Genomic DNA, 18,650 nt, shown 5'->3' on the forward strand with positions numbered 1-18,650 from the left:
CACCATCTGATGTTCAGTCAAGACATCCCAATTAGTTATTTGGAAGGCAGATTTGGGGCCAGTTTATGTTTTTCACCTCTTATGTTGCTTCCAGTTACTCTGAGACAGCCGTCCCGCAGTCAGAGCTTTTCCTCCCTTGGGTTGTACACCCCACATAATCCAGTCATCTGTGGGGCTTTATATCAGGATGGGGGCAGTTGTGCCCTGGTGTCTGCTGGGGTTCATGAGAAGACCCATGCCTCTGTGGAGATGGGTGGGTGAGTTCTTCCAATGTCCTAACACAGCCCACCACACTGGTCTGGGGTGAGTTCGAATCACAGAATCATAGAACAGTCTGGGTTGGGAGGGACCTTCAAAGCTCATCCAGTGCCACCTCTGCCATGAGCAGGGACATCTTCACCAGCTCAGGTTGCTCAGAGCCCCATCCAGCCTGGCCTGGGATGTCTCCAGGGATGGTTCATCCACCACCTCTCTGGCCAACCTGGGACAGGCTCTCACCACGCTCAGGGGCAAAAATTTCTTCTTCATGTCTGGCCTGAATCTCCCCTCCTTTAGTTTAAAACCATCACCTCTTGTCCTACTGCAACAGGCTTTGCCCAACAGTCTGTCCCCATCTTTCTTCTTGGCCCCTTTTAAGTCCAGAAAGGCCACACTAGGGTCTCCTAGGAGCTTCTGTTCTCCAGCTGAACACCCCAACTCTCTCAGCCTGTCCTCCCAGCAGAGCTGTTCCAGCCTCGCATCATTTCTGGGGCTCCTCTGGCCTCTCTCCAGCAGGTCCATGTGTGTCCTGTGCTGAGGACCCAGAGCTGGACCAGCACTGCAGGGGGGTCTCACCAGAGCAGAGCAGAGGGGCAGAATCCCCTCCCTCTACCTTCTGGCCATGACCCTTTTGATGAAGCCCAAGATGATATTTGCCTTCTGGGTCATTGCAGCACACAAAGTTTTGCACCCCATAAACTTCAAAGAGTAGCCATGGTGCAGGAATATATTATCAGACCCTTTATATGACTTGAATTGTGTGTTTTAAGGCAATTTGAGTCAAGCGTCATGTTGATGAAGCAGATCTTGTAATGATGGTGAATAAAGCATAGCTCCAAAACTCAACTGGAAATGAGAAATCCATGTCATACACAATGGAGAGAGGATGGGAATGACAAATTGCCCTAGATCCCTGGAAATATGCTCCAAGCCAGACCTCATTTTTTTATTATATTTTTTTTTCTGCTTTCAGCTCTTTTGCTAGAAAAAAAAGAATAGCAATAAATTAACACATCAAGATACATAGAATGAGCTTTACTATCTCCATTTAGGTAAGGAGGGTTTCTATGAAGAACAGAGTGGGGAGCGGATTTCTTCCCCAGTGCTCCCCTTGTTTGCTGTCTGTCTGTATGGTGACTATCATTGGAAGTGCTCTTGTTTTCAGCTGTTATTCCCTCTCCGCAAAGGAGGATGGGCTGACAATAAGTTGGTGCCTCCTAACAAGCTGCTCCCAGCTGTTCCACATAGGAGAATGAATAAGAAGAGACAGAGAAATACTTTGGGATGGCTGGTGTGTGTTTGTTTGTTTTCCTGAGACTTTTAAGTTTTCAGGTTTAGGAGGGCTAAAACAAGATACTTTTTTTTGTTTGTTTGTTTAATTCTGCTTAGCAGGAAGACAGTTTTCTTGGTCTGTAAGTTAGGACAACGTAGGAGGTTCTTAACCACTGGAGCAACCCACGCAAAGTGTTTATTTCCACACTTAGGAAATGGTTATAATTGAACTCTGCCCAGACATGCAATTAAGAAATTATCAGGTTCCCTGCCTGCCTTGTAAAAGCTTTCTTTCTGATTTGCCTGGAGGGCAGTGGTTTGTAGTAGTCATAAAGAGGATGAGATTTCTTCTGATGCATGTAAAGAAGAGGGAGATTAAGTCCTGAGCAGGACAGAAAAGCATTATGAAAAAGTGCAATGCCTCTTCTTTGGTCCATGACAGTTAAGGAATTGTCCTAGTCCCAGTACTTACTCATCTGCTCACCAAGCCAGATGTTGTTTAGCAGAGAAGAATTTGCTGGGGAATAAATCTCTTATACCACTGTTCTCTAAGCAATCACTGCTGACCAGAGCCAGAGGCAGGAAAATGCAATAAAGGGACTGTCAGGTATCCCATAAACTGTGATTTCTATTAACTAAAGGAAACTGCCACAACCTGGATTGGATCTATCCAGTTATCCACCAAATCTACCTTCTTTACTTTCTTGAAGCTATAGACCCAGAAACACTGAAAACTACAGAGATATTGTGCCCTTTGTACAGTGTGTTCGAATCCCAGACAAAAATCATCCCTATAACACTCACAGTTTGGTTTTGGTTTTGTTTAGTTTGCTTGCTTGTTTGTTTTTCCAGGCTGGATGACTGAATCTGACCTCGGTTTCATTTAATTTTTGAAGGCTACAAATCTATTAACAAAAATTATCGACCTTCCAACATCCTGCTTGCAGCTCCTGCCTCTGTTATAATATCCTTCAATATGCTCCTTAATTTTCCTGTATTCATCTTCTGCTACTTCAAAATCTAGTATCTCTTGTAGAAAAATTTTATGAGTCATCTTATGGTATGAATAATTCCAAGGCATGTTTTATTTTGCATTGCACAGAGACGACTAGAAATGAGCACTCTGGAGGGATACTTTACAGAATGACATGTAAAGGGGAGTGAGAGAGCTCAGTAACAAAAAATACAGCACAATGTGCATTCCTCATCACCATTGTGTGCATACAAAGACAAGGTTTGAAATTTTGTTCTCATTGTCCATGAGGAATAAAGCTGATTTTACAATCAGGAATTAATTTTCCTCTAATACCGAAGAGAAAGCTTGAAGTCAGTAGGAGACTTCAAAGGCAGATGACTTGTCCTTAATGAAAATTACCCTAAAAGAAGTATGTGAATAGTAAAGACCTAGAAGACTATTGACTACAACAGGAGCAGATACACAGTTTGCTGTGAACCTTCACTTATACATATTTTAGGAGGGATAATGTCAATGGAGGGATAATGTTTACATACAATCCCAGAATGTCAGGGATTGGAAGGGACCTGGAAAGCTCATCCAGTGCAATCCCCCCATGGAGCAGGAACACCCAGATGAGGTTACATAGGAAGGTGTCCAGGCGGGTTGGAATGTCTGCAGAGAAGGAGACTCCACAACCCCCCTGGGCAGCCTGGGCCAGGCTCTGCCACCCTCACCAGGAAGAAGTTTCTTCTCATATTTAAGTGGAACCTTTTGTATTCCAATTTGTACCCATTACCCCTTGTCCTATTACTGATTGTCACTGAGAAGAGCCTGGCTCCATCCTCCTGACACTCACCCTTTATATATCTGCAAACATTAATGAGGTCACCCCTCAGTGTCCTCTTGTCCAGCTCCAGAGCCCCAGCTCCCTCAGCCTTTCCTCACACGGGAGATGCTCCACTCCCTTCAGCATCTTTGTTGCCCTGCGCTGGACTCTCTCCAGCAGTTCCCTGTCCTGCTGGAACTGAGGGGCCACAACTGGACACAATATTCCAGGTGTGGTCTCCCCAGGGCAGAGCAGAGGGGCAGGAGAACCTCTCTGACCTACTGACCACCCCCTTCTCATCCACCCCAGGTACCATTGGCCTTCCTGGCCACAAGGGCCCAGTGCTGGCTCATGGTCATGTTTAGGAGGGATAATAGTCGAGAAATTTAGACACTTCAGTTTTTTTCATCTGGGTACTGCTGTGGCAGTGGAGGAAGACGAAAGAGTTTTAGTGCTGATACCAGTGCAATGAAGCCACCTCTCTTCTTGCTGCTGAAAATGCTGAATGATTTTGATGAAGTTTCAGTGAAAACACGGAAGGTTTGCTGTGCTGCAGTGTGTGTGTGGAGTTTAGCCCCTCATACTGAACCTGCACCATGGGAGGAAAATTCTTTATAACCCATGAGAAAGAAGATTTAAGGCAGGACCGAGGACTAAACCAGAGATCTGTCACTCTCAGTAGAGCAGGGAAGAGATGGGAAACACTGTTTGATTCTCCCTTTCAGAAGTATCCCCAGATGCTGGTTAGCTCTGCTCAGGTCTGAGAGTCTTAAGCAGATGTAGCAGAATTGCCAGAGCTGAATCAGTGCCAAGTAGATGCAGCAAAAAGGACCACAGCCCCATCTCTGGACCCTCTTTCTCTCTTCTGCTGGAAAGATGGCTAGACAAGTAGCAGCTCCTCAGCTTTGGATGAGGTAGCAAGACAGAGGTATAAGAAAACCTGGAAAAACAAAGCAAGCTTTGGCCAATGTGCTGATGCTTAGAAGAGCTCACCAGTTGTCTGGTACTGCCTACATGTAGAATTTCATGACTAGCCTTGTATGAGTATTGCTTTCCATCAACAGGCAGCTGACCACAGAACTGGCCCAATACAGGTGCATTAGCAGAAAACCTGAAAAGACCCCTCAGGGTCCTACAAAGACCTGAAGATTGTGTTCAACTGAATGTTTTCCCAAGCGTATCTAAATTATACGTAACTCCCATGATGACTAGACTGGGTCTAATGGGATTTCCTGCTGGATAAGAAAGGTCACCTGAGTTATATTATTCTGAGGTTTTTCTTGAGAAAGTGGGAAGAGGGGAGAGAATAGAAGATTTTCATTCCTACAAGCTTTTAGTTTGACACTAGTTTTGGATGAAGAGGTTCAGGAAACAAGAGAAGCTTCAGGGACTGAAATTGCTTGAAGGGTAGAAATAAATGACTTGTTTCCACAGTGGAGGTATAGCACCAGAGGACATCCACAGGATCTATGATACAATCTGTACCATATGGCACATCCATTAATCATCTTAAAAATGAAGTGAAGAGTGAGGTGACAACGTATATGAAGGACACTCAGTTATTAGGAATCCTAAGGAGGAAAGTAACTGAAAAGTTGTAGAGTGGTTAAGGAATAAAAGTCAAAGGTATTAAATGCTATGTTGTTATTTTTTTCCTATGAAGAGTCTCTGAACCACCCTTTAGCACTCAGTAAGGAGATGTTGGTGTCATTAGAGTGAGTTCTGCAAAAATGTCAACTGGGCACTCAGTCGTGGCTAAAAAACTTTAAGAAAAAGCTATTATGGGGAAGCCATTACTTGGGAAGGGATAGAAAACTACAGGGCAATGTAACTTAAAAAAACACAGAGTACCCAAATATCAAAAGCTCTTTTGATCTCTGAAGTTTACCCCTCAACAACGATGTAGAAGAATTAGAAAAGTTTTTAAAGGACTGGGGGTGTAAAATGTTTTTTCACAAGGAATGTATAAAAAGAATAAGACTGGTCAACCTTATAAGAGATTATACAAGAGAGACACAATAAATATCTCTACAAACAGGTTTACCATGGCATAGAGAATAATTATTGTTTCTAACAATGGCAGAATTAGGGTCATCAAATGATGTAATTGGGCAGTAGACTTGAAAAAAACCCTCAAGATTCTGCCTTTTGACAAAGTCTGAATCTCTGTTATGGATCTCCTTGTCAGCAGGCATTATGAATACCAAACATTCATACAGATCCCAAAGGCAATTGTATGGCTAAGGGAAGAAATGTTCGCCAGAGTCTCTTCAACACGAATGTACAACCTGTGGCTCAGCAAGTCCCTAAGCCACAACTCTGTAGGGTCAGAGGAGGTATTGGGGCAGTATCACTACCCTCCGGTGTTGTTTCCAAGCTCCTTTCCAAAGCTTACGTTCCAGGAGGGATGGGGAACAGTTACAGATCTGGTCTGACTCAGCACAGTAATTTTTTAGCCCTTACCCACTTGAAAAACAGCTTGGAAGGTCTCTGGCCAACTCCAAGACAGCAGAATCATCTGCTCAGTGACCCAAACCTCTGCTCGTGTTCAGCACATTTAGCCCTTGCAAAGTCAACTGCTTCCCAGGAAGGTTGGAGAGCTGAGGGAACCCAAGGCAGCTCTGTGATGTATCTGTGGTCATCTGAAAGCAATTAATGCCAATTCTACACTAAACTGAAACCAAGAGTGACTGAACAATGAAGATTCAGCCAGGAAATGCCTATTTATTGACCCTACAATCCACTTGCATGTAAAACTTCGAGCAGACAGTGACATTAATTCTGCTTTAATCCCTCTTATTCTTTGTCATTGCTGGCCATTGTCCTCTTGCTCTAATTTAATATTCCTCTCTGCTACCCGGGAGATTTCTGCTTGTTCACATATTGAAATATTCTCCCTTTTATCCCTTGTGGTGGCTTAACATCTTATTCCCTCTTGGCTCCACTGCATTTCTGATTCAAACTTTCTCTATATGGGGCCATTCAAATATGAAACAGCTCTGACCAAGGCAGCTGCTGCCTTGTCAGCTTTCATTTCTACAGATGATGACTAACACTCCAGCTAAAGATTTTGGTGGATTTCCATACTCTGCCCGGGCATTTGGATCACTGGTGTGGGATTTGCAGCATACAAAGTTCTCAACATATTGGTCCCATTAGGACATCATCTGCTACTGATGCCATCTCTGGAAATGACTCTCCTCCCAACCACCCGTTTTAATTCATGTCGTTGACTTCTGTTAACATGCCCTTGGTTTACCCTGAGCAAATGGCTGGGATTGGCATCACACCCTCCCGTCCTTGTGTGGGAACAGGCTACTGTCTGTCCTCTGGGATCTCTCCCAGCTCCACCCGTTCTCCTTTTATATCCTACAGTCATCTCTGGAGCTGCCAAATGATCATATTTTTCTGTGGTCCAGGAATGTTAGTGATGGCTCCCCAGAAATGCTCATGGTGTGTGTGAAAGCTGCTGTTAGGCAAAAAAACACAACCCTCCTCCCACTACAGACCCTGCAGAGCCTCACATATAGTGAAAGCTTCAAGGCAAGCGAAACCCAAAATTTACATCCAAGTTAGCTCTCGGGGCAAGAATAGTCCTTAAAAGTCTGAATGGGAGAGATGACCATGATACAAGGGTCACCCAGCCAAGGCCAACACAAAGCATCTCTGATAGCTCTGACAGCTCTTTAAGGGTTTGTGACACTCAGATACAGACTTATGGCAATATTATCAGCTCTATTGCCAAGAGATGCAATGTGGTACTACAGTACCCTGTTCCAAACACGAAGTAAACCTTTGGTAAGAGTTTTTCCCTTTTCCAAAGAGCTTCCCACATATATTTACCAAAAGAGGGACATGGTATTACCTTTACAGTGGAAGAGATGAGCAGGTCTAACATGGCATAAGGGCACTGAAATCCTATAGAAATTGATAGGACCTGCACAATTGTGTACTTCTGAGGACTTGAGGTTCTGCTTTCAAAACAGTTTGGTGACTTTTGTAGAATATGGCTGGTTTTGACCCTTACCACGTGCTGAAATCCACAGGTCTGCAGAAGGCAAGGTGCCTCCTTCCTAGTGGGAGTGTGTGCAGAGAGAGACATATCCAGATGCAGTGGAACAGAGACCTTGCTCCACTAGCCACGCTGAAAGAAGGGAAACTACCTTAAGCACATCTAGCCAAGACATGACGCTTCTTCTGGTTTAGAACCAGTCTTTGTATCCTTGCTGCTAGATTTGATGTCCCAATATTTCTGTTCAGAGAACATATATCATCAAAGAGCGTTTCCCAGTGATGGGGCTTGCCAGCTTGTGCCCTAAGGAAGAGTGATAGGAGCTTTGGATTCATGGAGGATTAAAGTCAAGACTCTTCTTCATATCTAGTGAAGCAAGAATGAGATCCTGCGTCACCTGCATGAAGAAGGACCTATGCAAACATGCATATTGTCACCTGGCTGCCTCTTGTGGAGGGTGCATTTAGATGTTCTCCATGGGATCAGGTAGAAGAAGGGACCAACCTAAGACTCCTTCTTTGGGCTTTGGCATGAAGTCTAACGAAATGGTTGGTTGAAGAACATATTAATGTGTTGGTGCCAGCTAGCAGAAATGTAGCACACTCTGGTCTAGACAGTGGTTGAGTAGCAGTTCTGGCTGCCATGTCCACAACAGTGACAGACAATTACTAATGTATCTAGTCCAGATCTGGCAAAGCCTCTCAGCCAAGATCACAGACTAGTCTGTGGCAGAACTGGGAACAAAATCCAACCCTTTGAGGGTGAGTCTACTGCTTTAACCACAAGAATACATTTCTTGTGTTATCTGCTCCTCTTTTTCATGAACGCTACTGTATTTTTCATACCTAATTTGTTCCTGATCATAAGGAAAATATACCCCCTTTCAAATGCATATTGCAATGAACAAAAAGCAGATTCATGGTCCTTAAAGTCTTTTCTGTTCTAAGTCTCTGTGAAGTATGTTCTTTGGGTATTCATTAATTACAAAGATTGTGAGATGAGAATTTTAAGTACAATAATAAATCTATTCAGTTAAACTGTGGCACTAGGGATTTAATCCAAGCAGGATTTTATGCCATTAGATTACAGCAAATGTTGTCTGAGACATGAGGAACAAGTCAATACTTCAGGGTCTTTGGCGATATGGCAATAAATATACTGATCCCTCACACAGTCTTTTACCACCACAGAAGAATAGGTAAGTGGTCTAGAAACACTGCAACCAAAGAGCCGTGGGGTGGCTGGGGAATTATTGCTGTCTAGGGACCAACAAAAGCCCTAAATCATGCAGGGTTGGCCATGGGAAGTTGATAGGTAGAAAGAAGCTCAAGCGAAACAAGGAGCAACACAGAGATCTGAAGAGCCTGAAAGTTATGGCCAGTGAAATAAGCATCTTTTTATTGGTAGGTGTTCAACACTGGAGTCTGGACTTTATGTGCTGTTCACCACTCAATGCCTTTAGGTATTGCATCCTTACAGAGAGCCACAAGCTTTGTTACTTGATATTTAATCTGAACACCTTCTCTCAACCCTGCAGGTATTAACACAACTTTTTGTCACTGCCCTGGTGGCTGTCATCACATTCATTGTTGTATTTGCTGTCTTTCCATGAGGAACAAGAATCATGATAGCCTTTTCCATTATTTCCCACCCATGATTTTCTATGATTTTCCTCTGAAAATACCTCCTTCTCTCAAGAGCTAAACTGACTACAGACTAATATCAGCAACCAGCAGGGACAGCTGATATCCCACATATCTCCCAAGCCTTCATGTCTCTGTAGAAACAGAAACCAAAGCACCAGCTGTGCACACTGCTGCTTCATGCCCTTGCAGGCTCCTGTCTCTGGGACACTCTTACTTGCCCAAACCTGTTTGCTGTGGGAACTCAGAGCACATTCCCCTTCTCTTAGGAGCAAACCTCCTCACTAGTGCTGTTCCAGATGCCCTCCCTGTTCTCAGTCTCCGACTCTTGGCATTTTCCATCTGTGCTATTTCAGCCGCCTTGCTCTGTGTCTTTCCAGCCGGGTGGGGTTAAGCTATAAAAGGGATCTGACTATCTTCCGTTGTCTCTTGGCATGCAGCCTTGGGCTATACACAGCTCAGCTAAATCATTCCACGCATTCCTTTCTCTCCCGGGTAAGAGTGTAATTCATTGCAAAGGTTTTTGTATTTTTTTTTTTCACCATGCCCTCCCAAGACAGAAAATTCTCCGCTTTGCAGCTGCGTTGACACATAGGTCTTGGGATGAGCTTATCTCAAGCATCTCGTGTGCAGAGAGATTCCATCAAATAATAAACAGATCCAAAAGAGTGTGCAACAAGCAAGCAGCCAAGAAAATGCTCCGTGTTCCTAGAGAGACATTTATACCCTGATCTTCCTCCTGCTGCCGTTAACCAGTTGGAAATACATGGTTTGAAACAACCGCTCAAATGTCAGTATTTTATTAAACCTACTGCAGATGCTGTTCAGTGGACCACGGTACAGCTGCCTTTTCCACCACTGATCCTGAAGAACTTGTGGTTGCTGATATTATGTGTTTTCATTCTCAAACACATGCGGTCACATCCCATTAAAGCCATGTCCCATTCCAGGGATAAAGACTAGCCACATTTGTAACTTTCAGGCTGCAAAAACTTCAGAAGCAAAGTGCAAACTCACACAAACATCATCATGCTAGCAGGTTGTCTTTGGAAGTGGGTCTTAGGATCAAAAAGGGCATTTGCCTGACCTCCACAGCTGTTGGCAAGCATCAAAAGGCACAATTACTTCACTAAAGGTGTTTGCTCCAAGGAGAAAGCCCTGGCCTTGGGATGGGGGCCATGGGGCACCCTATTTCTGTGTTTCCAATGCAAAGCTCTTGGCCTTGTACACACGTATTTTGTGCTTTTGTCTTCTCAAAGTGTTTGAATTCACCAGCTCTGTGTTGCAGCCTCAGAATGGTGTTTTATATCGTGATGGCGAGGACATGTGTCCATCTTTGGGGGCACATGGAGGTGTCCTGCAAGTGACTGTGGGTGCAAGGTTTCCCAGGCACTGCTGGAGGACCATGTGGAGTGAAGGGTGCAAGGCTTTATAGCTGGCTAATTCCTAAGGATAAATTAGCTTTTCTTCAATCTGGATGATCAGGGAAGCAGGACTAGGGATGATTCAGTGAGTTATGTGATTATATTGACAATCCCCCTGTCTCCACAGTCAGAGAGAAAGGTGTGGGACAAGGTAGGCTAGAGTTTCAAAAGTGTGTTGACATCTAGTTGTACCTCCCAGAAGCCTTCCATGCCAAAAACCGTTCCAATTCCACTGTTAATGCCCATTTTCAACCCCAGGCTGAGTATCCAACATCCAAGATTGCTAAAAATCCCAGGATTCAGCAGCTCACAGCCTGGCTGTTTTCCGCATCTTGGCTAAAGAACTAACAATATCCCAAATCTGCCTGAGTATTTAGACTGAGAAATGACATCCTTCAGCATCTGGTCTCACTGTGGGCATGGGACCCTCCTGAGAATTACACATCTCCTTCCTAGAAGATTACCATGTATGCTGCTTCACTTGCTCACCATATTTTTATTGCACTCAGAGCAACAACTGAAAGTGTTACAGAGCGCATGGACATCATCTCTGTGGTCTACAGAGCCAGATTACTCGGAATTTGGAAATGCCAGTATAACATCACGCTTTTACAATCCTCTGTATTTCAAACTTCAGACTGCTGAATAAATATTTGGCTCATTTTATGGGTATCTTTGGGATTGTGGTTGTGAGCTGTGCAAAGATATGAATATTTGGTCAGGGTGAGAGGGCACTGCGCTTCTCCAAAGGGTCTTCTAACTTGAGAAATAGCTTCTTGGAAGATTCTTGCCATGGGGTGTGCTGGATGGTCCCCAGGGGGTGCTCAGGAGGAAATGGCTTTTCTCTAGCACAGTTAGAAATGTGACCACGCAATCTGGGTTGTGGGTGATGCTCTTCTTAGGAAAAGAGCACTGGGATTTTCAACAAGAAGTTCAAGCCAGGTTAGACTACATGACCTTTGAAGGTCCCTTCCAACCCAAGCTATTCTATGATTCTATATGCTTTCTGATCATCTGCTCTGGGGCTTGTAGAGCATGTCATGTTTGAAAAGTCTCTTTTTAGCACGTAAAGGTCTTCTCTTCCATTTGAAGTGCACGGGATTGAACATATAGGGCAACAAAGATGATTAAGGAAGTGGAGCATCTCCCTTATGAGGAAAGGCTGAGGGAGCTGGGTCTCTTTAGCTTAGAGAAGAGGAGACTGAGGGGTGACCTCATTAATGTTTACAGATATATAAAGAGGGAGTGTCACGAGGATGGAGCCAGGCTCTTCTCGGTGACAACCAATGGTAGGACAAGGGGTAATGGGTACAAACTGGAACACAAGAGGTTCCACTTAAATTTGAGAAGAAACTTCTTCATGGTGAGGGTGGCAGAGCCTGACCCAGGCTGCCCAGGGAGGTTGTGGAGTCTCCTTCTCTGCAGACATTCCAACCCGCCTGGACACCTTCCTGTGTAACCTCATCTGGGTGTTCCTGCTCCATGGGGGGATTGCACTGGATGAGCTTTCCAGGTCACTTCCAATCCCTGACATTCTGGGATTCTGTGGTATGCCTCCCTGCTTTGCTAAACCTGAAACACTGAGCACATACTCAGTGTTTTCGTGACTTCAATGAGAAAAAACTTCTGGGGGTCTGCTCAAGTGGTGACTAATTAATTGCAGACATAACAATCCAGATACTTGTTCCTGTAGTTTCAGGCCAAACACGACTGTCGTATTTCTTGCTGCTGGCTCTGTCTCCATTTCTCTTACTAATGGACCAGCTGAAATATGTGAGATACACCAAACACCAATTAGGAATTCGAAGTTTATTGTCTGAAGATAGCACCCCCACTGATTTATCTCATTGATACATGGAAAAATTTAATATTTCACATCATGCAACAAACTTGCTTGCTGATGCAAAATTAGTCAGAAAAAAAGGTGAGGTATTAGAACACTCACCAAGTGCTTGATTTTCTAGTCCTTGCTCCAGTGACAGTGTCTGCATCTGAAGGAGCTGGAGCTCCAGGTAGTTCAGGATCTGTATTTATCAGCAGTATTTCTCTTGCCACATCGTTTATCACTATCACATGGTTAACATTCTTACTTTCATAGTAAATTCATCGGTGGTGGAAAACCACACAGGAATACGGCCACCTAACTGGATATCATGTCTTGGCACAGAAGCAGTTGCCAAATCTGTTATTTACAAGGCCAGGAGTGCAGTGGCAGCAAAAGAGGAGGAGTTGACAACTTCTGCCTAATGGCAAAACTTTTTTTTGCAAAAATTCTGTTAAAGGGATTGGTGTGAGCATTGGAGGAAGCCTGTTTCTGGAGTAAAACCTTATTCTATAGCCCTGGCTCAGAGCTGGCATTTATTCTAGCAACAGATTGGAGACCTCCTCATCCAAGCAATATCCAGTACACACATTGAAGTATGGCAGATGTTTCCAGCTGGTTGCACATTTTGTGGAGCAGGTCACAGCTCAGACTTCACTTTGCACTTTCTCTTCTTGATTATGGCTGGTACCACTGCTGATCCAAGTTGACAAATAGGTACATTTTTCAGAGTATCAACTTTGAAAATAAACCAAGAAATATTTGTCCCTTTAGTGAACCTGGTTTAGAGGAACATATTGGGAACGGGAGACACATGTGGTTTATTTCCACATATTAGGATGCTCTTTAGTTTAGTTAAAGGGCTGAGGCCCATGTAAGAGGCTGCTCATCATGTGGTCTGATACTACTTGCTAGAGCCATTCTAGGAAGAAGGGAGATGCCTATGACCTGCTCTCCAGGCTGTAGCCTCCTTTGTCAGTGTCATCACAGGAGCAGGAGGAGCAAAGAAAGGAATGAACATGGAACATGCATTTTGCATCAGCAAATCTCAAAACACCTGGGGGTGGGGTGCAAATCCTTATCATCCATCCTTTACAGATGATCAGTCATGAACAAATGTACAAACACACAAAGAGATGTCCTGAGGTTGCCTAGCAGCACAAAGTGTGGTACCCAACACACGATGATGAGCACCACCCACCTGGCTACCTTGCTCTAAGGTTCTGCAAGCAAATAAGTGAGACCATCCATCCACCCACCAGCCCAGGACTGTGGCCAAAAGGCATAAAACACATTCCATTCAATGCAAAAGAGATTTTTAAGACTGTAAAAAGCTCAAGGTCAGGATGACCTGAAAGCCTGGAAGATGTTTGCAGCTTCCCACAGCGTCTTCTTCAGTTTCAAACTTTCTCTGACTTTTCCCATCTAGGCTATGGGTCATTTTGCACATTCTTTCTCTTATACAAATTCATGGTATGGCCCCTCCTAACTATCCTCACTGGTACAATGTTCTGAACATTTTGGTGCTTCAGTTACTGCAACTTCCTTTACACTCATTTCTGACAAATACAAAAAAAAAAAAATCCTTGACACCCATTAAATTGTTTTAAACCCTTTTATCCATCTCTCCCAACTTTATATGCCAACATGGGCTTCTTGTTTTTTACCTTATAATCAAACAAGCTGGTTTTCTAACCTGAGGCCTCTTTTCAAGTTATGCTTGCCCCATCCTTTTTTGGTTTTGGCCTAAAAGTCCAAATCCCACCTACAATTGATGTATTTAAGCAAATCATTATACATGGACCTCGAAGACATGGTTCAGTTCCTGTCTGCGCACTTGTTGTGAGATTTCACTCACAGTTCACTTCAGTTCTTGCACAGGTGGGTGTTGATCTCTTCTCCCAAGCAATAAGCGATAGTACGAGAGGAAATGGCCTCAAGTTGCACCAGGGGAGGTTGAGGTTGGATGTGGGGAACAATTTCTTCCCCAAAGGGCTGTGGGGCATTGGAACAGGCTGCCCAGGGCAGTGCTGGAGTCACCATCCCTGGAGGGTTGGACAGACCAGAGATGAGGTTCTCAGGGACATGGGGCAGTGCCAGGGGTGGGAGAACAGTTGGACTCAGTGATCTTGAGGGTCTCTTCCAACTAAAATGATTCTATGATTCTATGAAGAATAATCCTTTTTGCCCACTGTTTTTAACCACTTACGTCAGTTATGCCTGTTTAGTCCGTGTTTGAAGAACATCTCACACACTAAAGCCCTGATCACAGATGAAGCCTTCAGACACTACCAGGAACTAAACGAAAAACACATTTTGGGGAAGATAAATAGTGATGTGAGCTATTTGGATCCATAAATGTCTTCAGAAACACTGAAAATACCTAGGTTATAGTAGATAAAATACAGTAAATAGTGAAGGACTATTTTTGCTATCTCATGGGGCTAGAGCAGAGGACATCAGGACCCTGAAGTCCTTTGCTCTAAAGTTCACTGGAAGAGATGAAAATCCCCTGTGGAACAGAATAAGGTGTTACCAACAGCCGTCTGCACACACTGCAAATGTGTAAGTGTTTTTCATACCTTCTCCAACTATTCAACAGGAACGGTTAGTAATTCTGAGACGGGGGATATTTTAAGAGTATTTGTAGTTGTACATTTTTTACTTAGGTATTTTTTTTTTTACACTCATAATCTGATCATCTCCATGTTCTGCGAAAAAAAAAAGAAATAAAATAAATCCCTGTTGAAAACATTTATTGCCCCACACAGTCAAGATTGTTTTCATTTACTCCATTACAGCACAGATGAGTCGGAAAAGAAATCTTAGTCATGAATCTAACGCCACATGAAGGGAAATTCCTGGGGGGTGAATGAGCACAGCAATATCTCAACATCTATCTTTTTTTTTTTCTCAACAAGTAAACGTCCGCTGAACCTTTTTTAATGATTTGTCATCGTTTTAGTCTGAAGTCAGCACTTCACATACAGTGGATTCTCCTCTGCATGGAGTTAGCCTATGTTGACTTTACCTTTCCAGTGTTGTGACGAGGTGTATTTTTGCTGGGAGCAGAAAAAGGAGATTTAGGCACCACCACCACCCCACCCTGGGTCATACATGGTTCAAAACCTCCTGATGTAGTGATCACCTTGCAGCTAGAGAGGTTTCTGATTCAAGTGAAGGTTGGATTTAGCTGTGATTAACCCATACTTCTATCTGTTAGCCTCACAGAGAAATTTAGGCAAAATAAAGTGTTATTGAGCCTCGACATGTCTTACTCCATAGGAAGAAAGGCTTTAAATGGTTTAAATAGAGCCCACAAAATTACCCTGAGAAACACTGAAAGAAATACGTTACCAATAATGAACTGCAGATTGTCCAATTCCTGATCTTTGATCTTCGTTTTGAATCCTGTGGTCAGCTTTAGGCCCCTCACAACATGAAAGACCTTGAGGTGCTGCATTGAGTTCAGAGAAGAGAATGGAGCTGGGAAAAGGTTGATGAAGCTGGGTTGTCAGGCATTGGAACAGGCTGCCCAGGGCAGCGTTGGAGTCACCATCCCTGGAGGGGTTTAAAAGACGCGTAGATGAGGTTCTGAGGGACATGGGTTAGTGTCAGTGTTGGGTTAATGGTTGGACTCGATGATCTTGAAGGTCTTTTCCAAACAAAATTATCCTATTGATTCTAAGATTCTGCAATTCTATGATTTCTATATCTGCAGCTCAACAAATGCAAGGACAGCAAATCAAGTCCTCTGGGCAAACCTGAGGGCATGTTTATTGAAGGAAACAAGAAAAGTGGGGCTTCCTCAATCTCTTTCCCCCATTTGAAATGATTAAGGTGGAAATCAAAGTTCAAATACCACTGGAACTTCTTAGATGTACTCTCCTATTGTTTCATATTTCATACTTCTGACTTTATAAGCACTACCACAAATTAACTAATAAATAATCATATCTAACACTTTGGAACACCCCAGGGCTTTTATAGTGAAAACCAGCAGCTGTCGCTTTTAAACCATCTCTTGCATGGAAAAGTGTGGACATCATCCAACTGACTGCATTGACCCAGGGGAAAAGGTGGACCTATTTTAAAGATAGGAAATAGAGGCATAGACAAGGCTGGGATCAGTCTAACCAAAAACAGCCCAGGGTGTGACTCACCTTGGGCTTTCCTTGTAACCAAAGGGGAGACACTCCCGGGAGCGATTCACCTTCTTGAGAAGCAGATGTCTAAAACAAATCAGATGAATCGCAACCTAAAAGTGCCCACTTCTGTCTACTGACTGCAAAGGGAGTCATGGGTGACTCGATCATGTATAGACATTGGCATAACATGCATCTAAAGCCATGTGTGAGGAATCACATCTTCTGTGGCTTGCTCGAGACCTGACAGCCATTTAGCTATAGCAGCAAAGTCTGAAGCTCATCTGAAAATTACATTTCTTTAGCTAACGTAAAAAAAGTAAATAAAATTAAATAGGATAAAGTAGAATAAAAATAAAATAAAATAGAAGGGAATGGAATGGAATTAAAATTAAAACAAAACTAAACTAAATTAAACTAAACAATAAAAAATAAATAAAATAAAATAAAATAAAATAAAATAAAATAAAATAAAATAAAATAAAATAAAATAAAATAAAATATAAAATAAAATAAAATAAAATAAAATAAAATAATAAAATAAAATAAAATAAAATAAAATAAAATAAAATAAAATAAAATAAAATAAAATAAAATAAAATATATAATTGGTACTCTAGTTTGAGTTCTGACTACTCTGACTGACTCACACCCTTTTATTTGTCATTTATAAATACTTGTAGCAACAGGAAGTCAATACATTGTGGACTACAGGATATGTAGCAACTTTCTGCTGCAATAGGCTTGCCAGCCACAATTAAAACTCTGGGGGTTCTGTGGGAGACCAGGCTCATGCTTTGTGTACGAGGCATACAGGCATTGCAAGGGCCTTCACATCCCACAGCATGTTGCACAAAGCATGGAAGCTTGAAACACCACAAGTGGAAAACCTGACCCAAAATATCCTGCAATTTATCTTTTGTGTTACTTTTCCTTCCCACAGTTACGGCTTCTGAGTTCAAAACAGCAATGGAGCAGCTGGACTGCTCCTGGCAGGAGGAATGGGAATTTGACAAATCCCCATGGATTTGAGACTTGGGACAAATGGCATCAACTCCACAGACCAAACCCAAACCACACCCAGCCCTACTAGTGCTACAAGCTGTGGTTTTTCAGAGAAAGTCGGTGATAAGAAAATGGTATTATCATCTGGAGATGGTTCATTGGCCAGTGTTTTGTGGTCTCAGGAAATTTCAACAGTGGTCAGGAGCCTATGAGGAAAATTGTCACCCAAGTTGATGCTCATCTGGGGCAGCTTGCACTTAGAACTATGGAATTATAGAACAGTTTGGGTTGGAAGGGACCTTCAAAGCTCATCCAGTGCCACCCCTGCCATGAGCAGGGGCATCTTCACTGGCTCAGGTTGCTCAGAGCCCCGTCCAGCCTGGTCTGGGATGTCTCCAGGAACGGTTCATCCACCACCTCTCTGGGCGACCTTATCCTGGCTTTTTCCATGACAGGCTAGACAAGAGGAAGAAATTGTTGTGTGAGGATGGTGAGAGCCTGTCTCTGGTTGCCCAGAGGGGTGGTGGATGAACCATCCCTGGAGACATCCCAGGCCAGGCTGGATGGGGCTCTGAGCAACCTGAGCCGATGAAGATGTCCCTGCTCATGGCAGGGCGGGCACTGGATGAGGTTTGAAGGTCCCCTCCAACCCAAACTATCATATGATTCTATGATTCCTCATGCTACCGTTTCTAAGGACTCTATACCAATCCCTGCATCATGAGCACACAAGACAGCCAGTTAACATAAATCTCTTTTATTACTGTTAGATCCCTTTCCCTCAGGTGTATTTGCCACAACTTTTGTGGTCAAATTCCTTGGTAAATCTACATTCTCCTTAAAGGGATCACAACTACCATGCACGACTTTCACAAGGCCCTGAAGTACTGGCTTTTGCTTCGGTAGTTATGTACAGTCTTGAGTTTGGAGACTCAGTTTAACTGTGAAATTTTCAGGAAAATGAGTCAAAACTGTGTGCTTACAACCATATTTAGGCTTTCTGAGAAATGTGATCTCATTCGGAGAAGCATTGAGAAATTTTCTATGTCAATGGAAAGCAGAGGGGCTCAGCACCTTTGAAATATTATCAGACTTGAAGTGTCTAAATATAGGTGTTAAAGCCTAATTTAAGAACATGGTTTAAAAATGTTGTTCTAGAAAATCTTGTGGTGTAAGTTTTCTTCCCCTTGCATATCTACAGAATGTAAAAGGTTCTAGTGTAATGAACTATCGAATACTTGTGATTTTAGAGTATTTTACCTAACAAGCCGTTACATTTCAGTAT

The sequence above is a fragment of the Nesoenas mayeri genome (genome assembly GCF_963082525.1).
Source record: "Nesoenas mayeri genome assembly, chromosome: 1".
Classification (NCBI taxonomy): Eukaryota; Metazoa; Chordata; class Aves; order Columbiformes; family Columbidae; genus Nesoenas; species Nesoenas mayeri.